The following is a 25,878-nucleotide window of genomic DNA, read 5'->3' as shown; positions in this document are numbered from 1 at the left end:
AAAGAAAGAAAGAAAGAAAGAAAGAAAGAAAGAAAGAAAGAAAGAAAGAAAGAGAAAGAAAGGTGACATGATATACAACCTTACCCCTTCTGGCTCCAGGCACCAATTTACCAATCAGGTATCAATGACTTAATCAGAGCCAGCTAGGTTCTCTGTCCTCAGAAGTAGAACACTGAGGGATGGAGTCAGGTGTGCCCACAGGGTGATGGGCACTTTACCTGAAAGGTTATAGGAAATTGGTCCTGAAGTTGATGCCAGAGCAAGCCAGCAATGTCCATGAGGAAAAGATACGGGATTCCTAGGCCACATGTAACCAGAGAAGAATGGACCTCAGGAAGACGGGGAGCGGACAGAGGCACAGAGCTTGGAGGTTGCAAGTCCATGTGCCTCTGTCAGGAATTGACACTGGATCATGGTTTCCTGGGTCCAGTCCCCATGGTAACCCACAGCACTTCTTTCCTCTTACTTTCTGTTAAGATTCTCTGTTGTACTTCCGTGATAATTCTCCTCATAACTTCAGCTCGTTTAACTGAACTTTTTTGCTCTGCAACCAGAGCCTTCATTGTAAAAGTCTTGTGGTTACTCAACTATAGTCTTCGGTAAAACTTTTCCTTCTTTACCTTGCTCAGTCTTTATTAAGCAGCCTCAGTGTCACCTCCTCTCTGAAGCATTCCCTCACAGCTCTCTCCCTTATGATCCCTCAGGATTCTGTTCATAATCATTGTATTGCAGTGTAATTTATCTGTTTATAAACATTTTACTCCCAGACCACAAGATCCGCAAAGCAGAGCTCTGGTACCTACAAGGCACTCAGTAAATGTTTGCGGAATTGCCTTAGTGGCTCTGAGTTGGTTCTGGAAGCAGCCCGCCAGTCAGTATGCCATCCTATCTGCTGCTCAACCTTCCAGCCACTTGAGGAGCTCAGCGTTTACACTGACTTCGCTGCCTCACCCCTTTACTCTCAGCTCTATCTTTTCTCAGTCCTCCTAGTGTCCAGGCTTGCTTGTTTGCTGGGTCCCCCAGCTCTGTGCAAACTTGAGTACCTTTGGATCAGTGACAATTCCAAGGCGACCCCCCTGGGGCAGGGCACAATCTGTTTCCCAGGGTTCTAGAACTCTTCGCTGAGTTTTGGCTCCTCTTAGTGGCTTTGTGTGGTTGCCTAGGGCCCATGCTACCTGTGTGTCTGCTCGTGACAGCATCCTCCACCCGATCCAGCCATCTGTTTATTTTGGCTGCATCTCCGTCTTTATGTTCCCTCTTCTGAAAAATAGTGAATGGTAGCTACTCTCTTTAATGAGCCAGAGGCCCTCACTAGCTTGTCCATCGGACAAAAATTGACTCCAGATCTGTAGCAGCTTTCTTGCATGGGAGAAAACACCGGTGCTCATTTGCTTAGGAAAAACAACAACAACAACAACAACAAAAGCCTCTTGCTCTGCTGAGACAATTTTCCTTTATGGATTGCAGGGCCCCCTAGCAAGCCCACCGGGTTTTCCTGCCAACTGCAGCTATATATCCAAGCTGCTGACTCACCGCCTGTCAGCTTGGGGCAGGGGGTGGCGATTGGAGAGTTTCACAGCCTCAGGATGTTTATTTGCTTCACTTTCTGTTCTCTGATAGGGAAGGTTTTGCAAGAGGGGTTTCTGCCGGTGCACCTACTGTGCTATCCTCAGTACTGATAGATATGTGATTGCCTGGGAGAGCAGAGGCTTAAACACACTGGGGTTTTGACACTTTTGCCCTCACCTTGGGACGCCTTTCTGGCTTCTGCTTTTGGGAGGGGAAAGAAAAAGACAGAGAGACAGATTCAAGTTCAGCCTTGAGAATTTCAAAATGGACTCTCTTGCCTCTCTCTCTGAACCCCCACCTCTCGTGTAGATAGCTTGGGCTTTTTATAGATGCTGTGACCTTCATGTTGATTGGTCTGGAAATAAATAAAAGAGTAATAAAAGAGAAAGAGTAAGAACTTCTGGCTAAAATACTGCCCGCTGGCTTCACATGCCCAGGCTGTTTCTGGTCCCTGCAGGGGTCAATGCTGTGTGTCCGACTGGATACACATCTGCTCAGGATGGGCCAGTATCTTGAAAGGCTCCTCCTTGCTTGAGATTAAAGAAACAGCACTCCTCTGCCAGGCAATACTTCAGACTCTCCTTTCAGCCTTTGGCTGTGGGGCAGGACATGGACCGAGAAATGAAGACAGCCTCCAGCCAGGGCTGAGAGCCTTGAGTGATGTGCAGGGGAGTGGACAGTGCCTGTCTTGACTTTCTTCCTCTCTATGGCTTGCTTCGTTCTCCATTAGGAGATCTCAGCACATCAAAATATTAGCTAAGAAGATACTTTAATCTGAGGACAAAGTGACACCTATTTAAACTAACTTATCAACAAAGACAGCTAGAAGGTTTTTTGCACCTGACCATATATGATACCCCAAAGCTTTTCTATGAAAAACTGATTTTGTGATTTGGGGCAGCCTAAAAGTATGTGTAATAAAAGAGAAAGAGCACTTAACCCGAGGCGGGAGCCTCAGTTTCTAGCGCCAGACTCATTACTAACGATGCCACTTTAGGCAAATAATTCTATTTATCTGGCTTCATTAGTGACCTCAGTGGGAGCAGCTTTAGCAGAGAAACTGACATTGTAATTGCCAGATCCATAGGCTAATTTTCATTCCTCATCCTCCTTGACAACTCCACCACATTTGGCAGTCTTGACTGCTCTTTTCCTTCTCGAGACCATCTCTGCTCTGGGCTCCTGGGACCCAGCCTCTGTGAATTCTTCTCCCCGCTCTCTCCTAGCCCTTCGCACCCTCCTTCTCTATCCCCTATAATCCCCCAACCCAGCACCGCCTGGCCATTGCCTGGTGGTGTTCCCCAAAGCTGTCTCTTTTCTCCTCTTCTCCTTACACATCTGTGTCATACGTAATCCTGTTCACTCCCACGGATCCAGTCACCATCACTTTGCTGGTAACTGCCACATCTCTTCTTCAGAACTCTCCCCACCCCTCTCCCAAATGCAGACCGGCCTTTCCAGTGGCCCGGAAGATGCCCCATCTACATTGCACATTGAGCACTTCAAACTCTGTCGGCCCTTGACCGAGCTCATCGTCTCTGACGTGTGTCCTACCCAGCCCTTAAACCTGAATCCTTGTGGGGTGGGTGGGGGGGGAACCGATTCTGCCCTCTGTATTTCAGTCAGTTTCAGGAGCTACACTGTCTTTCAAGCTTCACTCTCCCTAACAAGATGTTGCTGCCAAGTCTACCTGAGAGCCGTTCCTCACATCTTCATGCCACTGGCTACTGTAGTTAGGTACTCAGGGGCTGTCACCTGGATCTATGAAACAGTACCAGAAAGAGTTAAGAATAGGTTTAGCTGATGTAACAGAAAGCTGAACTTGCAGTGGCTTAACCAAATAGTGATTTTTTCCTCACACAGTAAGAAATGCAGATGTAGGAGATCCAGAGTCAACATGGCCGCCCCACAATGCCTCCAGTGACCCCGCATGCCTCCTATCTTTCCAGTCAGCCACTCTTGCCATATGGCTATCCTCGGTATGCTTGTCACCTCATGGTCGCAAAATGGTTACCTTCTTCCACATCGGCATTCCAGGTTAGGAGAAAGGAAAGGGCAAAGGAGAAAAAGCAACTGCCTCCTGAGTCTGACCCTTTTCAAAGAGCTCTCCTGGAAGCTCCACCCAGGGAAATGTCCCTTGACATTTCATTGGCCAGAACTGTGTAGTCTGACCTCTCCCTCTGCAAGGAAGGTTGGGAACGGTAGTGGGGGTTTTGTTTCTTTTGTATTCTTTCGCATGCAATGCACATTGCCTCTCTGAATAAAATTGAGGTTCTGTTAGGAAGGAAGAAAATGAGAACTGATACTGAATAAGCAAATAACTGTGTCTGCAACAGCCTGGTCTTGGTCCCCCAGCCATCAAACTCTTTCCCTACTTCTCTACCCTTCATGTCCCTAAAAAGGGATTGGACCATATTGTTCCCCATTCTAACTATCTGTGTTGATTCCTTGTTGGCTACAGAATAAAGAACAAACACCATAGCCCACAGTCTGGGTCCCATCTTCTTTTCTATGCTCTCCTCTTGCCATCACCCTCTACCCTGAGAACACCCCATAGGTCCCACAGAAATCACCATGGTTTCCTCTGCCCACAGTGCTGTGCCTTTCCACATGCTATTCTAGTGCCCTATTGCCTTTCCCATCGTTGGCCATTTATTTAGCCCTCATTGCTGGGGAGGGAAGAGGCATATATCAACTCGGATTTCTTCCTTAACCTTTAGAAGACAGACCTTCCTCACACTTCTGAGTCCTCCCCATTCGCTGTGGGCTCCACTCCATGGGACAAGGTGCTCAGCCTGAGAAGACAGAGCCCAGCCTTAAGTGGGTCATGTTTCCTAGAGGGTAGGGTCACTGAGTTGAAAGAGAACACAGATCCCCAAGCATGGTGTATTCCACTTCTGACTCTCTCAGAGAAGCCCTGGATCATCCCCATTACTATTATTTCATAGCTGCTCCCTTGAGTAAAGTGCCCTTGAGTGGGACATCTGTCATCTAGGGCAGCAGCTTGTCCTGACCAGTTCACCCCATTTCTGTAATTCATCCATGCAGTTGCTTCAGGAAGTTGGTTCAGCATCTTCTCAACAGACTTAAAAGTCTTTCTTGTCCTCTCTGTGGACAACCTGAGCATAGGGTCCCAGCACTGCTCTCATGGAAGTTAGGGTCCCCAGGCCAAAGGCATGGATGTGCATTTTTACCAGAGCTTTGCATTGTGGTATAAGCCTTCGCCAGTCATCTAATAAAATCAATGTTGAGTTTTTCATACAGCCAGGGATTCTTCTGTGCAGACAATGGTGTGCTGATCGGTGTTCAACAACTGGGTCTGGGGGCAGGGGTAGCTGTAGAGGAAGAGCTCTGGCTTGTAGAGTTTGCCAATTTCTGTGGTGTAAATACTCCCACCATGGCTAAATTCAAGCTACCAATGCGATACAACTGAAAATGCAGTAGGAAAGAGTTTGGCATGATGGGCTCCCTGGGCCAGTTTGACATGGCTCCAGTGCAACAGCAGGAGACCCCAACCGGGGAAAAGGATGTGAATTGAAGTCTAGGCACAAAAGCCATACCCAGAACTCTGCAACCACCTCCTTAGCAACATGTTCTCTAAACCTACCCCCATCCTTCAGATGGATCCCTATTTTCCCTGCGATTACACAACTCTGTGATGATCCTTCTCCCACAGCAGTGTTTTAAAAAAGTCTTCTTTTGGGCAAATAAGTTTACTTTTCCTCGGTATATATGCCATCAATCATTGACGCCACAAAGAGGCTGTGAAAGCCTTGCCCTATTAAATGATGAGCAATGCCCTGTTGAATCCTCGTCTCACTGAGGAAGCCGCCACACCTTGGGTCACCACTGGGAGTCACTCTTTAGCACTGGGAATAGACAGACTTAATGGCACTTAGCACATAGTAGGGCTAAATGCCCACGTGTTGAAGGCATGGAAGAACTACCAAATGTGGGTTAGATGCCCCCTCTTGGGGGTCCCATAAACCTTTGAAATCAGCGGACATTATCATCCTATATACAAACATTTTGTAGTATCATGTGGTAGGGTGTCCTATGAGTAGGTATGACTGCCCCATCTCTAGGTCATTCACCTTAGTATGTGGAAACCTAGCACAGTGTCCAACACGAAGAAGCTACTCAGAAGACATCTGCAGAATGAGTGGTAGAGCTGAATATGCAGTACTTTAAAATATTCCCTAAGGAGGTTTAGTTTCATTTCTTTTTTTCATTTGCTTCTTTTGTTACTATTACTATTGTTTTTCCCACAAAATTCTAGCTTTCAACATGATGGTACCAAAAGAAAAAGAGAGAGAGAGAGAAAAGAATTCAATGAATTGCAGCTTCCAGCTGGTTATTATTATTATTATTTAAATTTTGGCTTTAACTTTGTGGGCAACTGAAGCCTATGATTTAAGCCATCTCTAGTTGAGCAAGGGGCAGTGCCCGCCCAACCACTCTGATTTCCAGAATGCACTTTGCTGTGTCAATATACATTACTTGTCACATTGCCATGAGTCTGAGAAGTTTGATCTCTGCTCTTAGATTGTTGTCATGTGTCAAAGCATACAGGCCAGGGGGAATAACTACATTGCGCAGGAAAAGCAGACATGGAGCCATGGTCAGACCGCCTCAAAGATAAACACTGCTGTGTGGACCAGAAGAAGAAAGGTCGAAAAACAATCTGAAGCCTCAGACACTGTGAGGTTTTTTCATTTTCATTTTCTTGCCACTCTGAGGCTTCCATTTTATCAGCATGTGCAAACATACATTTTTCTTCCAACTGACCTTCCGACAGCTTGTCCCACAATACGGGACTAGCTTGAGTAGGTGGCCCTGTCGTTGGTGAAACGGGGTGGTATCTATGATGCCCTCAAATGGAAGCTGAGTCTGCAAGCCCCCACCCACTGTCCCCTGCAAAATGAAAGCTCAGAGAAAATGTAAAAATATAAGTAAACTCAGGGAAGAAAAGTCCACTTCAGTGAGTATGAGCTACCCAAGCAGGAAGGCTGAAATCATTGTTTGCAGCTGCTGCTGCTGGTGGTGCGTTTTCTATTTTTTGAAGTCGGCTAAAAACAAACAAACAAATGAGTACGAGTAGTTCTCAATAAAAAAGGAAAGGGCAGAAGTCAATCTCCCTGTTTAAAGACGCCCACACACTTGAAATAGTTTCCTAGAAAGGCAGACAGAATTTAACTGGGTGTAGCTTAGCACACTCACAGAGCATTTTTACAACACCTCCTGAATCCTCAATGGCTGATCCCGTGGTATGACAGCAGCATGCCACATTCATTGCACCAGACAAGGATTAGGGAGTAAAATTTGTCATGTATGTAAATTGTAATCACAGTGGATGGTTGTATGTGCTCATTTAGGCATTTTAACAGTGTGTGATGCTATCCTCTCCGCAGGACTAATAAGCATTAGCCATAATGAGGTCAGTCAGTCAGGCATTATCAGGGGATTTAATTGGGACATGGGTCTCTGCTGAAGTGAAAATTAATAACTTTTGTCAATGTTCTGGTGAAATGTTCTGTCTTATTAAACTATGAGGGTCAATTAGAAAGCATTATGTAATAAAGTCCCCAGCAGCAGAACTCAAATTGAGTTATACCACAGTCATTATTCCAGGGCGAATGCATTTGAAAATGGAAAACCAGAGTGCCATATGGAGGATTTGGGTCAGATTTACAAGCATTGCATGTTAAGGCTTCCACAAGAAGGAAACAATTAAACGTAATACCGAAATAAATCAGCGCGCCGAGCGGGCTGTGCAGGGCCAGGAGCCTGGGGCGGGCCATGGCCCTGGAGTTGTGACACTGCAAAATGGCAGTGTCAGGAGCCTTCCATGGGCTGTGTCAGGCAGCGCCAGCCTACAAATCGCTCGGAGTGCTTAAAATCTGGGGCACACCTGGAAGGCTCAGGCCTGCACACTGACTCATATAAATAACTCTTTATTGTGTAGCTATTAAGACGAGAGATTGCTTTTATTAAAGTGCAAGTTATTGTGGCACAGCAAATTAAAGAATTTTAAAGCATACTAAACAGCCACTGCTATTCCCCATTCGGTCATGTTTTACAGTTCTTTAAATGGGCAGTATATTGTTAGGGAGATATAAACTCTGTGCCAAGACTGGGATCTGACACAATGGTTCAGACACTTTTTCTGGCCAGGAAGGATTGGGAGGGGTGGAGCAGTGCTGGTGAGGAGACTGTCCTGGTCCTGGATGTGTGTGTAGAGGTGGAGGTTGGTGTGTGGTAGGGGTTGGATGTCACCTCTCTTCTGCAAGACTGGGGAGGTGGCTTTTGTCTGCTCCATTCTGGTAGAGAAGGTTATCTTCAAACTGAGCAGAGTTTTAGAGATGGTCTTCAGATAAGGTAGTTAGAAGATGGAAGAAAGGGAGAAAGGAAGAGAGGAGAGAAGGAGGCGTACATATGTGCAGAGGGTCTGTAGTGCCCATTACTAAAGAATCACAGCTTCCTCCAACTTTCTTATCTTGGCCAACCCCATTTTCTCTGAACCTTCTCTTCTCTAGTGAATTGAGCTTGGGTCTGATTATTTCCCCATTGACCCCCAACGTTGATTATGTTTCTAATTAAAAATACATGGCAGCAATGCCTCTCCTTGGCTCCACATCATCCTGGGACCTAGCCCATCCCCTCCCTCTCACCTCCATGACTGCTGCTTCAAGCTGAGCTCCATCACCTCCCGCGAGGTCGGACAGTTGCAGTTTTTGCTTTAGCCCCCTCCTACCCATTCTCTTCACAGCAGTCATAGTAATCTTTAAAAAACACAGATCTGACCATGTCACTCCCCTTTAATACCTTCCGTGTGCACATAGGATAAAACTCAAATCCTTTCGCTGGCCCACAGAGCCCCTCCCTGAAGTGTCAGGGCTCACCTGGAGGCATGCTTTCCTCTCACTTAATTCCCCTAAGTTCTAGAACATATGAAGCTCTTGTTCTACCCAGAGGTTTTGCCCATGCAGTTCTCTGAGACTGGAATCCTCTTGCTCCTGACCATGTGTGGCTGGTGCCTCTCAAGCTTCGATATTCATTCTCTGGGAGGCCTTCCCTGACCATTCTACCTAAAATAGATCCATCCAGAGCTCTGTATCCTCACCCGATGGGTGTTTCTACAATAGTACTTACAGTTTCTAATTTAAAAACAAACCAGACAACAACAGCAAAAACAAAAAAACTTTTTAGTGGCCTACTCCTTTTTTCTCTGACATCTTCCGTGGTCTGAAATTCTGTGACGGCCAAGACTGTACCTGTTTTGTTTTCCACTGAATCTAGCAATGGGGGCAAATAGCAGGTGTTCATCATGTGTTCAGTGAGTGAATAACCGATTGAATTTGAAGATTGCCTTAGAAGAGAATCTGAAGCTTATCCAACTCAGCTTCTTTACTGAAAAAGTGTTTCTGAGAATGGTGGGATAACATGTACAAGGAAGACGATTAGGATAGTTGGGAGCTAGGGCCTGGTTTACCTTCAAAATGTTACTTTCTGGCAGGGCGCATGGTGGCTCATGCCTGTGATCTGAGCACTTTGGGAGGCCAAAGCAGGCGGATCACCTGAGGTCAGGAGTTTGAGACCAGCCTGGCCAAAATGGTGAAACTCCATCTCTACTATTACTTAAAATACCAAAAACAACAACAACAAAAACTAGCCGGGCATGGTGGTGCATGCCTGTAATCCCAGCTACTCAAGAGGCTAAGGCAGGACCATCTCTTGAAGCCGGGAGGCAGAAGTTATAGTGAGCCAAGGTCGCTGTACTGCACTCCAGCCTGGGTGACAGAGTGACTCCATCTCAAAAAAAAAAAAAAAAAGTTTCTTACTTCCTTTGCCCAATCACCTAGTCCTATTTAACCACACCTTGGCTTTACCTCTACTGGAATAAACACTACTGTAATTGACTGAATGTTTTTGCCCTTGAAATTCATATGCTGAAATACTAACCCTCAACATGATGGCATCAGGAGGTGGGGCCTTCGGGAGGTGATTAGGTCTGAGCAGGGAGCCCTCGTGAGTAGGATTAATGCCCTCAGAAAAGGGAGCCCAGGAGTTCACTCACCCCCTTTCTGCCACATGAGGACACACAGAGAAGTCAGCAGTCTGCAAATGGAAGAGGGCCCTCACCAGGACCTGGCCATGCTGACACCCCCCTCAGACCTGCAGCCTCCAAACCTGCAAGAAATATGTTTCTGTGGTATAAACCAAAGATTATGTCTTTGGTATTTTGTTACAGCAGCCTGAACTAAGACAAGTACCCTAAATCCTACAGTGAAAGCATGTTTAAAATAAATGCAAAGACTAAAGCTGCACTATCAAGAAGAGAAGAGAAGACTGATTTCTGGTATATTCATAAATGGAATACAATGGAATGAGAATGAATGAACCAAACCTAGAGGCATAAAAACTGTCAAATCGCAAACACATAGCATTGACTAAAAAGAGCAAGTCCCAAAAGAATACATACCTGGTGATGACATTTATATGGAGCTTAAAAGATAAGCATGACTAAGTGATAGATGGTCAGTGGATATGTGGTCAAACTATGCTACAAAATAGGAATAAAGAATATTGTTTTAAAAAATAAAAACACCATTCAGATAGGAGTTCCTTGCCATGTATTCGGTGATGGGAAGGAAAGGGCCAAGCATGAGGAAGAGACCCTGGGATGGAGTGGAAGGTGACAGTGTTATTTATCATTAATAGGGTGGGAGTTTCATGGCTTTTCATTTATTTCTCATGCTTCATAGTTTGTAAGTTTATATTTAGAAAATAATTGATAAGTTGAAAAAAAACTAAAATCAACATGGTTTCACCTTTGCCCAAATATACCTCGTCTCAGGAAGAAGAGCTTCTTCCCCCTTCTTCAGGGAGGCCTCAAAGAGCTTCACCCCAGCTGCCCATTCACTTTTCTTGTTTCTGCTGAGGGAAGACCAATACTTATTTTCATCTTCAGGTCTAGCAAATGAGAAACTGAGGCATAGTATGAGGTGAGTCGCTGGAACCCAGAACAACACTCAAGGGACGAATGCTCCCCATCTCAGTGGAGTTGCTCATGATATTTACATACAATGACTACCTGCAGAAAAGGCCTAATGAAATAGTGTCAGTTTCTAAGGCAGGCGACCATGTCAAAAGTCAGATCATCTTTGCACCCAGGCTTTTGTTCTCTGACTGTGCTGGGGACAACCACATAAGCCACGTATTCTAATACTACTCTGCATGTGTTCATTTCTGAGTCTCTTATGAGACTCTGTCACATACATGACCTCATTTTATTCCCCCCATGACATGGCATGGAAGACGCACAGCAGATACTTTAGTTCTCATTTCAAGAATGCTGCTTCCTGTATATGTTGATGCCTTTCTTCCAGCTGTCAACGCCCATTTAATGCTGACAGAATAGAATCCCTGCAGCCCGTTCCTGAAACAGGTCAACACTGTATAAAAACGGTATTTGGAAGATGACTTTGGAGGCAGGCATTGGGCAGGGCCCCCAAGCAAAAGTAACCTCCTTACTGGTCCTTCCACTATTAGCAAACTATTCTTTGCTATCTTCAAGGCCTTTTCACTTTTTACAATCCCTTATTAAAATGCAAATACTCCTGAGAGTATCCACATTAAAAAAATAAAAAGCCGTTAATGATCTTCATTAACTGAAAATGGATGGGAGATGGAAGCCGGCACCAGGGCAGGAGTGGGCACCAGTGAAGGGAAGGGGAATGAATGAAGAAGGAAGAGAAGGAGACAAGGAAGCCCAAAGGCAAATCGTGCCAACATCATCCTTTGGTACGGGGCAGCCTTGCCCTATTTTTCTGCACAACCTCATTTACTTCACGCTCTCACTTGACTTGAGCCCCTAGACTTGCTACTGGCACAGGATGGCCTGCGATGGCCACTTGATGTCCCTCTGATGGTTTGCCACATGCTGACGTCCCCATCCTTGAGCAATTCTGTTCTGTTAGGGGAGGGAGTTCCCACCATAAGGCTTTCTGGATCATTTGTGCTGCTGGTCTCCCTGGGCCACACTTCTGTTTCAGGAGAGAGTTTTTGCATTGGGCTCCTTCTGACACGTCAGGCTGAAAAGTGAATTTGAGCCAAGAGTTCTGTTGTTTCATTTCAGTTATTTATGAGAAGCTGGTATTTTCTGCTCATGAAGACAATATGAAATTTCAAAACCTAAACATTATCAAGCTATTAGGATACTGGTGAGAAAATAGAAATTGCAAAGTATTTCTCAAAACAGTCTGAGTAATTTTCCTTCGCTACTTTGTCCCTGGGAGTAATAACAAATAGAAATGCTACTTGTCTTTTGGAATCTTTTTTGCTGAAAAGTATGAAGTGATTCCAGAGATATTCTGAACAGAGGGACCCCATCAGCATGCGGTCCTATAGGAAAATGCAATCTGTCTGCACCTTCTTCCCAAGGGGGCCAGTGAATGAATGAACCAAAGAATAAATGAATGAACAAAGCATTCAGCTACACACACTTAATTTTACAGAGCAAATGCCTGCTAGTCATGCATTACTATCCCAGCTTGAGACCCAATTATTTCTTTATCTAAATAATGTGGGTGTTTTCTTTGATCATAAATGTAATATGTGCTCATTATAAAATGCTTAGAAGATACAGAAAAGTATAAAGAAGACAATAAAAGTTATCCATAATCATACCCCACAGAAAAGTCTTATTAATATTGAGGTTTATATCATACATGTGTTCTTCTGAGCTCATAAACAATACATGGCTGAGATCTTGCTGCATATACGAGTGGTATCTGTGTTAGACAGAATTCTAAGATGATCCCGGAATCCACAGGCCTTTACATAATCCCTTCCCCCTTGAATGTGAGCAGGTGGGACCTGTGACTATTCTGGGCCATCACTCCCATGATTTGGTTATGTTCCATGGCATGACTTTAAGGGTGGGAGATGATCCTGGGTTGGTCTGGCCTGTTCAGATGAGTCTTGACAGAGATTGGGCTTTTCCTGGAGACAGATATGAAGCATGAGTGGGACTTGAAACAAGGGAGTGTCTCCTTTGGTGACTTTGAAGATAGAGAGCCCAACATGGCAAAGAATGCTAGAAGCCTCCAGGACCTGAGAGCAACCCCCAGTTGACACCCAGCAAGGAAAATAGGGCTTGCAATCACAGGAACTCAATTCTACCAAAAATCTGAATGAGCTTGAAAGAAGACCCCAGCTCTAGATGAGAACACAGCCTGACCAACACCTTAATTTTGGTCTTATGAGACCCTGGGCAGAAAACCCAAACAAGACTCCTGGGGTTTTTAACCTACAGAACCATGAGATAGTAAATGGATATTGCCGTAAGTGGCTAAACTTACGATTTGTTATGCAGCAATGGAAAATAATATAACGTTCTATTTTTTCACTTCACATAACAACTTGAACTTTGTCTCCTATTAATGTTAACTAAAAATTTAATGTCTATGTCTAATGTATGTATTTGGATTAAAATCAATGTAATGAGTCTGAATGATTGGGCATTTAAATGTAGCCAGTATTTGTATTAGGTATTTGTTATTTGGAAGTTGTGTTGTTTTGTTATTTGTGTTTGTTTTGACTCCTGTGGTCACAGGAAAGAAAGATGAAACATCTTTCTCAACAACTGCTGTGCTATAACCCTGACAGAGAGAGAGAAAATGTACTTCTGAAAGGTTAGTTTGCTTATTTAAAGGAGAATGTGGTACTTTGTGAGAGGGCTTTGAGAAAGGGCTTTGTGTTTCAAAGACCGAGGCCCTTGACACCTGTAGACTACATCGTCCAAGGAAGAGGATTAAGGATGTGGGCTGCAGACGTTCAACAGATGGGCTCCTCCCTGGCTACATGACTCCCCAGGACTGGGAAAATAAATAAGACTTGAAATGTGACCTATGGTGGAGATACGGCCCTATCTGAGCCCGATGCTCTGGGTGACCTCAGGTGGGCACTGCTACGTGGCCGTCTATGTGGCTGACACCGCACACTATGGCTAGAGAGGTTCTGCCGACCCAGCTGGGGTGAAGGAATTCAGAGCTCTTCTCATCACCCTTGGCTAGTATCGACTTCTATCAGATTTCATTTCACTTTAGAAAATACAGAAACGTGGCATTTCATACATCCTGGGATGTGGGACGTTCCTACCTGTTCCATAAATGGTACTATGATATATAATTCTACAGAAATGTGTCACCATTTTTATCATTATTTTAATAGATTTCTAGCAATAGGTCAAAAGATATACACATTTTAAGGTTCTTTATATAAATGATAAAATTAGCAGATTCCTAGACCTGTAAGCAAAAGTATATATGACACAAGATTCATCATAAAGTCTCCCTTTGGCCTCTGCCCCCAAACCATCCCAACATACTAACTCCTAAACATCCAAGGCCCACAGGAGCACATCCAGGCGCTGGCTGGGCACTCATCCAGGAAACCAGCAGTGTGCAGGCTACACTGCATAACCGCGGGGACAGGCAGGGCCTGGGTACATACACACCAGCTCCACCACCCACAGGCTGAGTGAGCTTGTGTAGTTACATCCTGGGGCTCCCGTATAAAGTACCACGGGCTAGGTGGCTTCAACAACAAACATACACTGTCTCATGGTTCTGGAAGCTAGATGTCCACTATCAGGGTGTTGGTAGGGTTGGCTCTCTCTGATGACTGTAAGGGAAAGATCTCATCTAGGCCTCCCTCCTAGCAATCACTGGCATTCCTTAGCTTACAGTTGGCTGTCCTTCCTCTTCTCCCTGAGTCTTCACGTGGTCTTCCCTCTGTGTCCAAATCTCCCTGGTTTTTCTATCAGTCATATTGGATCAGGACCCATCCTAATGACTCCTTCCTAACTTGATCATCCACCAAGACCCTTTTTCCAAATAACGTCACATTCACGGTGGGGCAAGGTTAGGATTTCAACACATTTCTTGGGGTCAGGGACACAATTCAATCTGTAATACCTTGGCAAGTCTCGTATACTCTCTAATGCACTGTTTCCAGATCACGTCGACAGGGATGACACTGCCTTCCCCACTGTGAGGATTCAATTTAGATGACAAGTGAAAAGAGAGGTAAATGATAGGTAGAGCATTTACCCAGTGTCTGACCCATGGTTGTTGCTCAACAAATATTGGCTAAGTTATCAATGAAAATTTTTGCTATAAGTATCTCATGACATACACATGGGATACACATAAATCCACGCTCAACTGGGCAGGGGTGTGCGTCTATGTGGCCCCCCAGTGTCCCTAGAGAAGATTCTCTCTTACTTTTCAAGTGTCTTTGGCCTTTTTCTCTTCCAGCCTCTACAAGCAGGTTGTTTGCCCAGACACAGACCTCTCTCCCACAAAGATCACTTTGGAGATTGGCGCCCGCCTTCTGCTGCTAGTTAGTTGTTTGAAAAGTGCTGACGCTTCTCTTCATCCACTGTGCCAGGACTCTGTGCCAAAGCTGCCCACACAAGCAAGGCTCGCCCTGCATGCCAGGGTTTCAGAAAGTGGACCTGGCACCAACCAAGCGTAGGAAGAGAGGCCCTTGTGATACGGCCCCCCGACATACTCACACACACACATACACCAGCCAGAGACCAGAGACCCCAATCAGTACTTTTAAAAGGAATAAAAATTGTTCAATCTCTTTGATGATATTCAAAGAGTCTTTTTTAATATATGAGAAAGCACATTCTAAATTCTTAACACATCTGGTGTCACCCGCTCTTTTCCCCCTCTAAACTCTCTTAATTCCATAATTTAGAAGGTCTTAAGGTACTGAAGGATCTCGCTGAGGCGTAATTGGGTATCTTTTGCGCTCCAAGTTGCATCTGATGCCCCACCTCACCCCGGAAACTTTTCCACTGAGTTTGAGAGAAAAGGTTTGGGGGTTGGGGGAGCAAGGACAGTGCCCTACCTGCTCAAGTGGCCTTTGACAGGAGAGCTGAACTGCCTGCAGGAAAATGTTTGCTATTCATTTTGCCCTGACACTCCAGGAGAGGAGCACAATTTCTTTTGTGATTGGAGGTAATGTAATCTACAGGAAAATCAATGTGGGCTGACAGGAGACTCGCCCAGCTGATCTGCAGACCAGAGACACTGAATCACAGCAGCTGAAGGCGTGGCCGTGAGGCCGTTCCCGCAGCCTCCGGGAGAAAGTGGTCTTGGAAAGCTCACACCCTGGGGTGCTCCTAACCTCAAAGGACCCCGTGAACCCAGCTGCCCAAGCCACCAAGAGTTAAGTGGCAAAGGGCTCAGTTGTGGGGACAGTGCTGGGGGTACAGAGGACCACAACATGCTCTGCTGGGTTACTGAGAACAGAGAGATACACACAGAAGAAAGAAGACAGACGGAGGACCTGAGATTGTAAGACACAGATAGAAAGAGATAGGGAGGGAGCAAGAAATAGACAGACACGCACACACACACACACACACACACACACACACACAAACAGGGACCTCTGTTTCAAATTGTCTCCTACTACAAATTGTCCTTTACTACTTTTTAAATTAAAAATTCAGACCATGTCCCCACCATCCCCAAACAGCAATTACTTTAGTAATCAGCAAAGAAAATGTTGCAAAAATAAATAAATAAGATAGACTTCACAAAAAATAACTCTCGCCACCCCAAAAACGTCTGCGCATCTGCTGGCCCCTTACTGGCCTGGTTCAGCTGACTTCAGCACTCACAGCAGCTACGGCGGCGGCAGCACCAGCAGCAAAGTTAGCAGGTGTCACCCCAATATGGCTGCGAACCGCTTCTCAGGATTCAGAGACATAAATCAGAACAACAAGCCCATACTACCCCCTTCCCATATGTCCCATGTACCTAAGCCACAACCACTCACAGCCTTCTGGTCCCTGGATGCTTGCTTTAAGGCATTACAAACACTCATCCCCCAGCTTTGGAGGTGAGGCTGCTTTTCTAGAATCTGTGTAACCTTTCTGTGTAGTCAAAACACCAGGTCATTTATTATTAATACCTGAAGCATGTGGAAAATTGCATTTGGGAAAGGAGTGTGTTAACTTACAACCAGCCCAGACCTGGAGTGCTGGGAGAGAGGCTGGTGGTTCCCACTGGTACCCGTCGATGCCCACTGCTAATCTCTGACATGAGGAGGCCGGAGAGGCCCAGGGTGGGGTGGGGCAAAGAATTGCCAACACATGCAGGCCTCTTGGTGGCCCCCTCCCTCCTGCCTATAACGAAAATCCTTCCCCCATCTCTCCTTCTGCCTGGAGTGTGTAACAGGCCTCTTCTATCCCCTCACAAACTTCCTGGCAAAGGCTTCCTACTTCACCTACTATGTTCCTGGCAGAAACTTTTAAGGCCACCGAGGCAGCAGTCTCAAACACAGTCTTTTCAAAGACTTGGGGGCAATTCTGAGCCTGAATTGGCTCCGTTTTCTTTCCCTGTACAGTCCCCGCTCTGCAGTGGAGCTGACAAGGGCTCTGGACAGCGGGACAGCGGGATCCAATAAATCTGAGGCCTGTCTAGGTGCTTCATTTATCAAGAGGCCTAATTTACCCAGGCCCTTTAGACTAATTGCAGATTTGCAAAAACTGCTGAGAGTGTAGAACCGTGTATTGTGAGTGTCCCTTGCCATATTTCTGCTAATGTGTTTCATCTGGAGTACATAAAGAGGCAGGGATGCTGATTTTAGACACAGCACTTTGGGGCTAATCCAGCTAAATGATTAGCCCTAAAATTCTGCAGTGATGTCATTTTCCCTACAGTGCTCTGCCAGTCGGGTTGTTTGCTTTATAGTGAGAAATATGTACTCGTAGACACAGGCTCGCTCTCTCAGCATCACAGGGAACTCTGCCCTTCGTGGCTGACTGGGGGGAATCAGCACCCTGCCCACGGTCTCTGGGTCTCCTCTGAAGATGACAAGGGCTGCCAGCAGGAAAACAATCATGGGAAAATGTCCCTTCTTTAAGGGACCCAGATAAGAATCACTCTCCACTAGCACACACAGGCATCTGTGAATGGGTTACAGGAGAAGTCACCCAGGTTCTGGGCAAGGAGCAGGTCTAAGCTGTGTGGGCATGTGTGGGTTACTTGACCTCTCTGAGCCTCAGTTTTCTTCTCTACAAAAGAGAGACACGAACACCTGTCTTGCTGAATGCCTCAGGACAGCTGACAAGGTGATTACCATGGAGTTTAGAGTGAGAGGGTTCAAGTCCCAGCTCTCTCACTTCTGAGCTCTGGTTACTCATCTCCTCTGAGCCCTGGGCTCCTCCGGCATAGACATGAATAATAAAAGTAGCCTTCTGAGGCTATTGGACTGAGCGCTTACCCAGCATCCGGCTCTGCACGCCACACGGTGTAGTTGCCCAAAAAGTAGCAACTCTGACTTGGGTTCATTGGACCCATGTATTTGTTTCAGAAGGAGGAGTTGAGCTGCAGTTGATGGTTTTTAAAATACTTCTGCACCCTAGAAAGTTATTTTCCCAGTAAGTGCAAGTAGGGTGCACTTGGTACAATGTCAGAATTTACAGATCCAACTTCCTGAGGCTGGTGAGGCTTTCTACATTTCTTTGATATACAGTCGACCCTTAAACAACACAGAGGTTAGGGATGCCAACCCCCTGCACAACTGAAAATTCACATGTTACTTTTGACTGCCCCAAAACTTAGCTTCTAATCGCCTACTAATGACTGGAAGCCTTATCAATAACATAAACAGTCAATTAACACATATTTTATATGTTATGTGTATCATATGCTATACTCTTACAATAAAGTAAGCTAGAGAAAAAGGAAATGTTAAGAAAAGCATAAGGAAGAAAAAATATATTTACTGTTTATTAAGTGGAAGTGGATCATCATAAAGGTCTTCATCCCCCGCATCTTAGGTTGAGTAGGCTGAGGAGGAGGAGGACGACGTTGGTTTTGCTGTCTCATGGGTGGCAGAGGCAGAAGAAAATCCACTTATAAGTGGATCAACACAGTTCAAACCCATGCTGTTCAAAGGTCAACTGTATTGTGGATAAGGGGCAGAAATATCACCTTTCCATGTAGCCAAAGCCTTCACAGATTCCAAAGTACATATCCTATCTAATATTTATAACCTTTACTAGGTGCCTGGTTATGCCAAGCAATGTAACATAAGCATTTTACATACAACTGCCCATCCAATCTTAACCCTAGCTCTCCAAAGTAAGAACTATTTTTTATGTCTATCTTACTGATGAGGAAAGTGATGCTTCATGAGATTAAATAATTCATCCAAGACTGCACAGCTGGAAAGAGGTACAGTAGAAACGCTAACCTTAGTCCAGCTGCCCCGAAGCGGGTCCTTTTAGCCAGGACATTACACAGAAGCAAAACCATAGAAAGGGACACCTCCAAACCTAGGACACAACCCAGCCATGTTTTACTGAGGGTCAAGTACTTCGCTGGGTACTGTCCACGCAGGGTGTCTCGCCTTCCCAATCATGCTGCAAAGTAGGAATTTCTACTGTTGCCCCCATGGTGCAGATGAAGAAAGTAAGGCTTGTGTATTCTCACAAGTTACTCAGCTTACAACTGGAGGAGTTGGGAGAGGAAGTGAAGGCCAGCTGCCCCTTGAGGCTGCCTCTTAATCTCTGTTCTGCTGGGAGGAAGATCAGCCTTTCAAATGGGCTTGTAAAGTAGATGCCCGTGATGGGATTGCTGGACCCATCACCTTTAGACACTGGCTCTGGTCCTCTTGTAAGCATGATCTTCACAACTCGTACAGAGTAAATGAGGTTATGCGTTAGACACCTCACAAAGGCCTATGCTTTCCTAAAAACTCTAGGACATGATCTTTTAGCCTAGAGAATTGTTGAAGAACAGCCCAGGAGAAGCTGAGGGCAAAGTACTCCATGTTCTGAGAGGCCGGGTGTTAAGCCATCTTATTAATTGGCCTTCCTAGTGGGAGTGTTTGTCCTGATGGGTCAAAGCTTGAAACAGACACAGCACCCAAAGCCTGGAGACAACATTTGTCTTACATCCCCCATCTCTGACTAAGCAGCTGGGGGCATGGGCCAAATTGCATGACGGATTCCTCACACATCATACCATAAATTTACCCCTGAGAGCCGGGTGCTGTGGGTCCCACCTGTGTCAGCACGCTAACACGCAGCCTCAGAACCATAACATAGTGTTCTTGGGGGAGGCTGAAATTAATGAAACTCTAGCTGACATTTTGAGCACGCACACACATATCTCAAGATTATCCCACAAGTATATTTCTTGTGGAGAGAGTAGTTTTTCCATATTAAAAGATGGCATTAACCTTCAATAGTCCATCACTTGCTTTAATCCTTTCCACCTGTAAATATTTCAGATAAAAATATTACAGCGGCTGTGCCTGCATCTTACAAATGTGGCTTAGATCCAGGCTTAGGGAGAGACGACAGGTTGAACTTTTTCACTTTCAAATATCCACCAAAACTAGAGTCAATGGGTGGTAGTGGAGGAAGCATGGAATTTGGAGTCTGAAAGGCCTGGGTTCAAATCCCTGCTTCTTCACTGCTAGCCCAGGAAGTTTGGAAAAGTTGCTTGCCATTTACCACCATCAGTTGTAGAGTTTTTGCCCTGCCAAAGAGAGCTTTGTACAGTTGGTCTGTTCAGAGGAGGTATATTTTCTAAAGCCATCAGCCTGAGGATGTAGCTTTTAATTTCAGTCACCGTAAGCATGAATTGCAGCCCTCTTCTTGGCTTCTTCAAGGCTTATCAACCACATCTGTAACATCAAGACCATTCCTTCTTTTCCAAGCTTTGAGCTTGAGAGGTGCTGTGTGCATAATCTAAGCACCACACTCGTATCATGGAAGGCAGGCCCAGGGCAGTCCTGGGTAACTGCTCAAGGGTCTGAAACTAGGGTTGCAAAATGGCAGCCTGTGGGTACCATTCCAGCTATGTGTTTTATTTGACTTGCACAAAAATCAGGAAATTTTCCCACAAAAACCTTCATTTCTGGTTCCTCTAGATGAAGCCAAGTATCTGGACACACAGGACAGTATTTCCACAGATCAATAGCCAGCAAGACCTGCAAGGATGAGGAGCTGCTTCCTCTAGACAGGCAAGCTCACTCCAGGTCCCACAGACCCCAGCTGTCAGCCAGCATGTGCGCCTACACCCACCATCTCTCTTACATCCACTTCTGGCTTCTGTGGCCCCTGCAGTCTGAGATGTCCAGACCTTTGCTTCAAAAAGTGTGGTTTCTGCCGCAGCGGCACCTGGGAGTGTGTTCAAAATGCAGAATCTCAGGTCCTGGCCCAGGATCTACATTTTAGCAAGATCCCGAAGTGATGAGTGTGTACATGAAGCTTTTGAGAAGCTCTGATCTAGAATAGGGGCAGCGATCTGTGGCCAAAACAAGCCAGCAACTTGCTTTAGTAAATTAAGTTTTCTTGGAACACAGCCATGCCCATTTGTTTATGAGTTGTATGTTGCTGCTTTCACTTACAATGGCAGAGTCGAGTAGTTGCAACAGGGCTCAAAGACTAAAATACTTACTCTCTGGCTCTTTACAGAAAGAGTTTGCTGACCCCTGGTCTAGAAGAACGCTCTAAAAAATAGATTTTATAGTCTATTTAATTGGACATTCCAAGTACTACAGATACCACAAAGAATAAACATTCAGGAGAGTTTCTGCAGTCTAACCTGCTAACTTTCCCATCCCCAATTTTTTCTTTATTTGGGGATTTTAGCTGTCAGCCCTTAGAGAGCCCACAAAGCCATGAAGGTTAGCCAAAGAGATCTTCACCCTGGACATCCCATCCCCTCTTCGCCTCTCTCTCTCAGCCTTCCAGGCTTTTCCTCTCTTTTTTGTCTTTTCTTCAGGGTTCTTCCTCTTCTCTTGCTTGGTCTTTCAGCTTGGTCTAGTGTCCTGGATGACTTGGGAAAGTAGAATACTGGGCAGTAGGTGGAAGACAGGAGGGTACTCTCTCAGAGTGGTTTCTGCAATAGGAGCAGGCCTTCCACCCTGCCCAGATCCACAGCGCTTCTACACCAGGATTTTGCTTAAAAAAAAAAAAAAAAGAAAAGAAAAGTCTCCGCTGATATCCCAGACTTGTGTCTATAGACCACAAGAGGCAAAAAGGGAAAAGGAGACTAGAACTGTCCTAAAATATACATCAAGCACCTGGCCCATACAAGGCACTCAGCAGGTGACAGTGGGTCTTCCGCACCTAAGGCATCTCGTGCTTGACTTATCCTGAGGTAGAAAACCCTGTGAAATACTGCAACACGAAATCATTTTTGAGCGCAAAAACTGTCTAGAATGATACCGAACTTCCATATGTGGTATGATGAGTTTTTAACTGACCAGTAAACAAAGACTGTTCATCTTCAAAGTGGAATGCAGCATTTCAGAAGGCGTGGCAGCCAGCAACGTGTTCACCACACGGGGCATCCCGCAAACATCCACAGTGTCTGGGGATTCCAGGTGGGCCTTAGGACTCACTGAGTCTCTGGAGGCGCAGTCCCACACCTGTCCCTGACAGATGAGGCGGCCGGGGCCACAGAGGCACATGGCGGCAGGCAGTTTTTCATCTAGTCCTGCCTTCCCACCCCACTGCCTGCTGCGGACTCTTGGCCTGCTCAAATGTGATTCCATCAGGGGAGGATTTCCAGAGACCGGCATGTAAGTCCGCAGTCCTTTTGAGCCTGTTGTGGAACTCATACCTAGCTCTGTTGGGAAATGATCCTTCAAGTAGAGCTGATTCCCTCTTGCCACACTCTCCGCTTTCTGTTTATTTCATCTTTTCCAGAGAAGCACCAGTTGCCGTTTTCTCCTTAATAATCTTTTCATCTCAGAGAACGGCTCCCCATCCCCTCAGTCATCTCCTCTCCAAGTTAATAATTGTAGTTCTTTTCATCTTTCCCCATTAGTCCTGTTTTTCAACTCTTAAAATCACTACCTTCAAACCATTTCCAAATTCCCTGCATCCCTATGAACCTGCTTTGTATCTTAAAAATTATATAGAAATGTACTGAGTAAACATATGGACAGGGCGGCTGTGTAGGTACTAATACACTCCATCATGTCACGGACTTCGCCAAGATTTCTTCTGAAGGAAATGTTCAAAAATGGAGAGTAGTGAAAACAGAGAAAATGCAACCTGCGTTTTCTCCTTTATTTGCTATTTTGGAGTCAGGGGATGAGGGAGATGATTAACAAGGACCTACTAATAAATCATAATGGTAAAATTAATAATGATAACAATATTTGATATGCATGATGTTCAGGGCACCAGCTAAGATTTACACATACTGTCTCACTCAATCCTCCTTATAAACCTGTGAGAAAGTACCATTATCACGCTCATTTTGCAAACAAAGGAATTCAAGATTAAGTAACGTATTGAAAGGTATCATCTGGTAACATAAGGTGATCTCTCAAAAATGTTTCCATCTTACTCTCAAGAGTGTAGAATTTTGCTCCACAGAAGCAAGAGAGAATTTGAGAAGCCTATTCAGGGAATTTTTATTGCCAATGACCCCATAGCCTCCAGCAACGTGCCTGGCACACAGTAGGTGCTCAGCAAATGTTTGGAATAAATGGATAAACCTTACTGCCCACTTTGAACGTGATGTAAGGGATCAATGGACAACTTAAGCTGAGATTCAGGTGATAGCACTTAATTCAGAAGACCATCACATGACTGATACAGTTTGGCCGTGTCCCCACCCAAATCTCATCTTGAATTGTAGCTCCCATAATCCCCACATGTTGTGGGAGGGACACAGTGGGAGATAACTGAATCATGGGGGCAGGTTTTACCCATGCCGTTCTAGTGATAGGGAATAAGTCTCATGAGATCTGATGGTTTTATAAAGGGCAGTTGCCCTGCACACGTTCTCTTGACTACCACCATGTAAGACGTGCCTTTACGCTCCATTTGCCTTCCGCCACAATTGTGAGTCCTCCCCAGCCATGTGGAACTGAGTCGGTTAATCCTCCTTTCCTTTATAAATTACTCAGTCTCAGGTATGTCTTTATAGCAGCATGAGAACGGACTAATTATGATGACTTAGGAAGGCATTTTCCATTCTGGCTGTGCCATAGAACCACCCAGAGAGCTCTGGAAGGGTACAGCTTCTCTGGGCCCATCCCAGACATCCTAAATTGGAAACTTCCAGGGGCAGCCTGGGAATCTGTATTTGTTACCAAACCTCTCCAGGTGACTGTGAGGCACAACTGCATTCAGTGTGACCTTCCCCCACCCGCTTTGTGCCCAAGGAATGGGAACTTTATAGACCACACTCAGAGGTGCTCCACTGCTCTCTGGCTTCAGATTACGTTCAGCCACAGTGAGGCACTAGCACATCGGAAGCTGGGAGAACAGTGGAGTGGGGTGTTCATGCCCCAACTTCCTCCAGCCAAGCCACAGGGTGACCATGGCTGGTTCTTCTCCCAGAGCTCCTCGGGTGACCCTCCCTCAGCCACCACTGCCTCTCCAGGTTCACTCACTGCTCCTCCCCTCACCCCGTCAGCCCTCCTGGTGCTTGGCTGTGCTCAGCCTGGGTGCTTCTCCAAGACCTTTTAGACTTCCCTTACCACTGCCCACACCTCTGAAAACAGTCCCTTCACTAACCTCCTTTCAATCCCCCTGTTGTAATGTACTGTCAGCTTCCCACTGAGACTCTAACTGAATATCTATGAAATTATCCTGAAACTGGGTTTTTACAAATCCATGGGACAGTGTATAAAGGGGGCCATCATGGACACCTTTCTAGGGAGTTTACTCATGGGACCGCCCTAAGCCCTCTATCACTCTGTCCTACTGCTGGGACCCAGAGGCAAACAGCAGACAAGGTCTTCCCTGGCCCTGACTGGCGGGGGCAGCCCAGGTGATATTTATCATATTTTGTTCAAAGGAAGAAGGGAGATCCAAATAATATCTTTTGGAGTCACCGAGCGGTGCCATCAGAAGCTTGACTTTAAAGGCCATATTAAAAAGAAAACCATTTTTTTCTGAGGTTTCCATGTACAAATTATTGAAAAGCCAATCTGTTTGAGGTAGCTCCCTTCACTTACACCCTGTATCTTGGAAGGTCGGGGCGGTGGGTGAAAAAAATATATGAGCCTTATGGGAATAAGGCTGAGGAGAGAGGTCAGAATTCCCTCCAGAAGGTGGAACTCAGGCTTCAATCACTTCAACCCAAAACCTCAAAGTGAAAACTACTCATAGCCCCAGGCTTTGCCTGTTTTTTGCCCAAGCCCAGTAAATCAGCCCATTCACATACCACCCAGACCAGCCTCTGCTGAAATAGACTCGGCCCCTGAAGAAACTCAAGCTGAGAAAGCTCTCTGCAAACCCAGGCTAGAGCTTGCGAACCTTGGCCAACCTTTCCCAAGTCCTTGGCCCAGCATGCGGGTCTGTGTCTGGTTTAGGGTTTCATAGTGGTAGTTTCAAAGCCGTCTCATTATTACTGATGACCGGGGCTTGCTGAGCGCAATTGTGTTTTATAGCCCACTGAGCAGAGGGCCCCAAGAGCTGTGGAGGACTTGCTGCCTCTGAACTTGTACAAAGCACTGATTTCGAAGGTGGGTGGAGGCCACATGCTTAGCTGAAGCTGTTCTAGGTGAACATTGCAAAAGCAGACAACCAGCGTCCATGCACCCATGCAGCAGCCTAAAGATGGGGCAGGCACCCAGGTATGGCACCCCCTCATCTGCAGCCTTCCCCACTGCCTGAAAAAACTCAAGGAACTTGTGTGTAACTGCCAGAGATTTGGGGCATGTTTTAGTCACTCAGGACATTATCCAATGCCCTTAGGATAACTCCCGTTTCAAATTGGATGTATTTTTCAACTTATTGCCTGGGCCATTTTGGTTGGACTGAAACCTGAGCTTCCATTATTTACCAAGCCCAATTTCCTCATTATCACCACTCATACCTCATTTTCTGGGGTTACAGAAGTTCTGAGAAAAATTAGAGTTGGAGGTTTGGGGAGCATAAGGAATAATATTTATCAAGGTGCAAGACAGATTTCATTCTTGGACACATTTAACCTTCATTGCAACATAGGAGGTAGCGGTTATAATTACTTTGATTCTACGGCTAAGAAGACTGCTCAGATTTCTATGCAAAGTCTTACAGGTAGAAAAGAGAGGCTAGGTTTGTGTGATCCAGAGTCAGGGTAAACCGCATGCACTGCCCTACTGCGTAGGGTGCAGACAGGGAGATTTATCTGCAGCCCACATTTAATTTTATACGCTACTTTTTATTTGCAAAATATGAGAAATGACAAAAGAGAAAATAAAATTTATAGACAATCTCATCAGCTTTTAAGATACAAATAAATTAGGAAGTGG

General features: G+C 45.5%; 1 protein-coding gene across 1 annotated transcript in view; it reads right to left on the bottom strand.

Moving 5' to 3' along the window:
* The window catches only part of LOC105503475 (chromosome unknown open reading frame, human C9orf92), a 72,882-nt gene extending 57,942 nt beyond the window's left edge, over positions 1–14,940 (bottom strand). Inside the window, exon 1 of the transcript XR_001000482.1 lies at positions 14,859–14,940. The gene's annotated coding sequence lies outside the window, so the exon portion shown is untranslated. The remainder of the gene's footprint in view (positions 1–14,858) is intronic.
* Positions 14,941–25,878: the final 10,938 nt, after the last annotated feature.

This window comes from Colobus angolensis, unplaced genomic scaffold (genome assembly GCF_000951035.1).
Source record: "Colobus angolensis palliatus isolate OR3802 unplaced genomic scaffold, Cang.pa_1.0 Scaffold86, whole genome shotgun sequence".
NCBI lineage: Eukaryota > Metazoa > Chordata > Mammalia > Primates > Cercopithecidae > Colobus > Colobus angolensis.
Note: the sequence above shows the minus strand (reverse complement) of the source record. Positions and strands in the feature narration are given on the sequence as shown.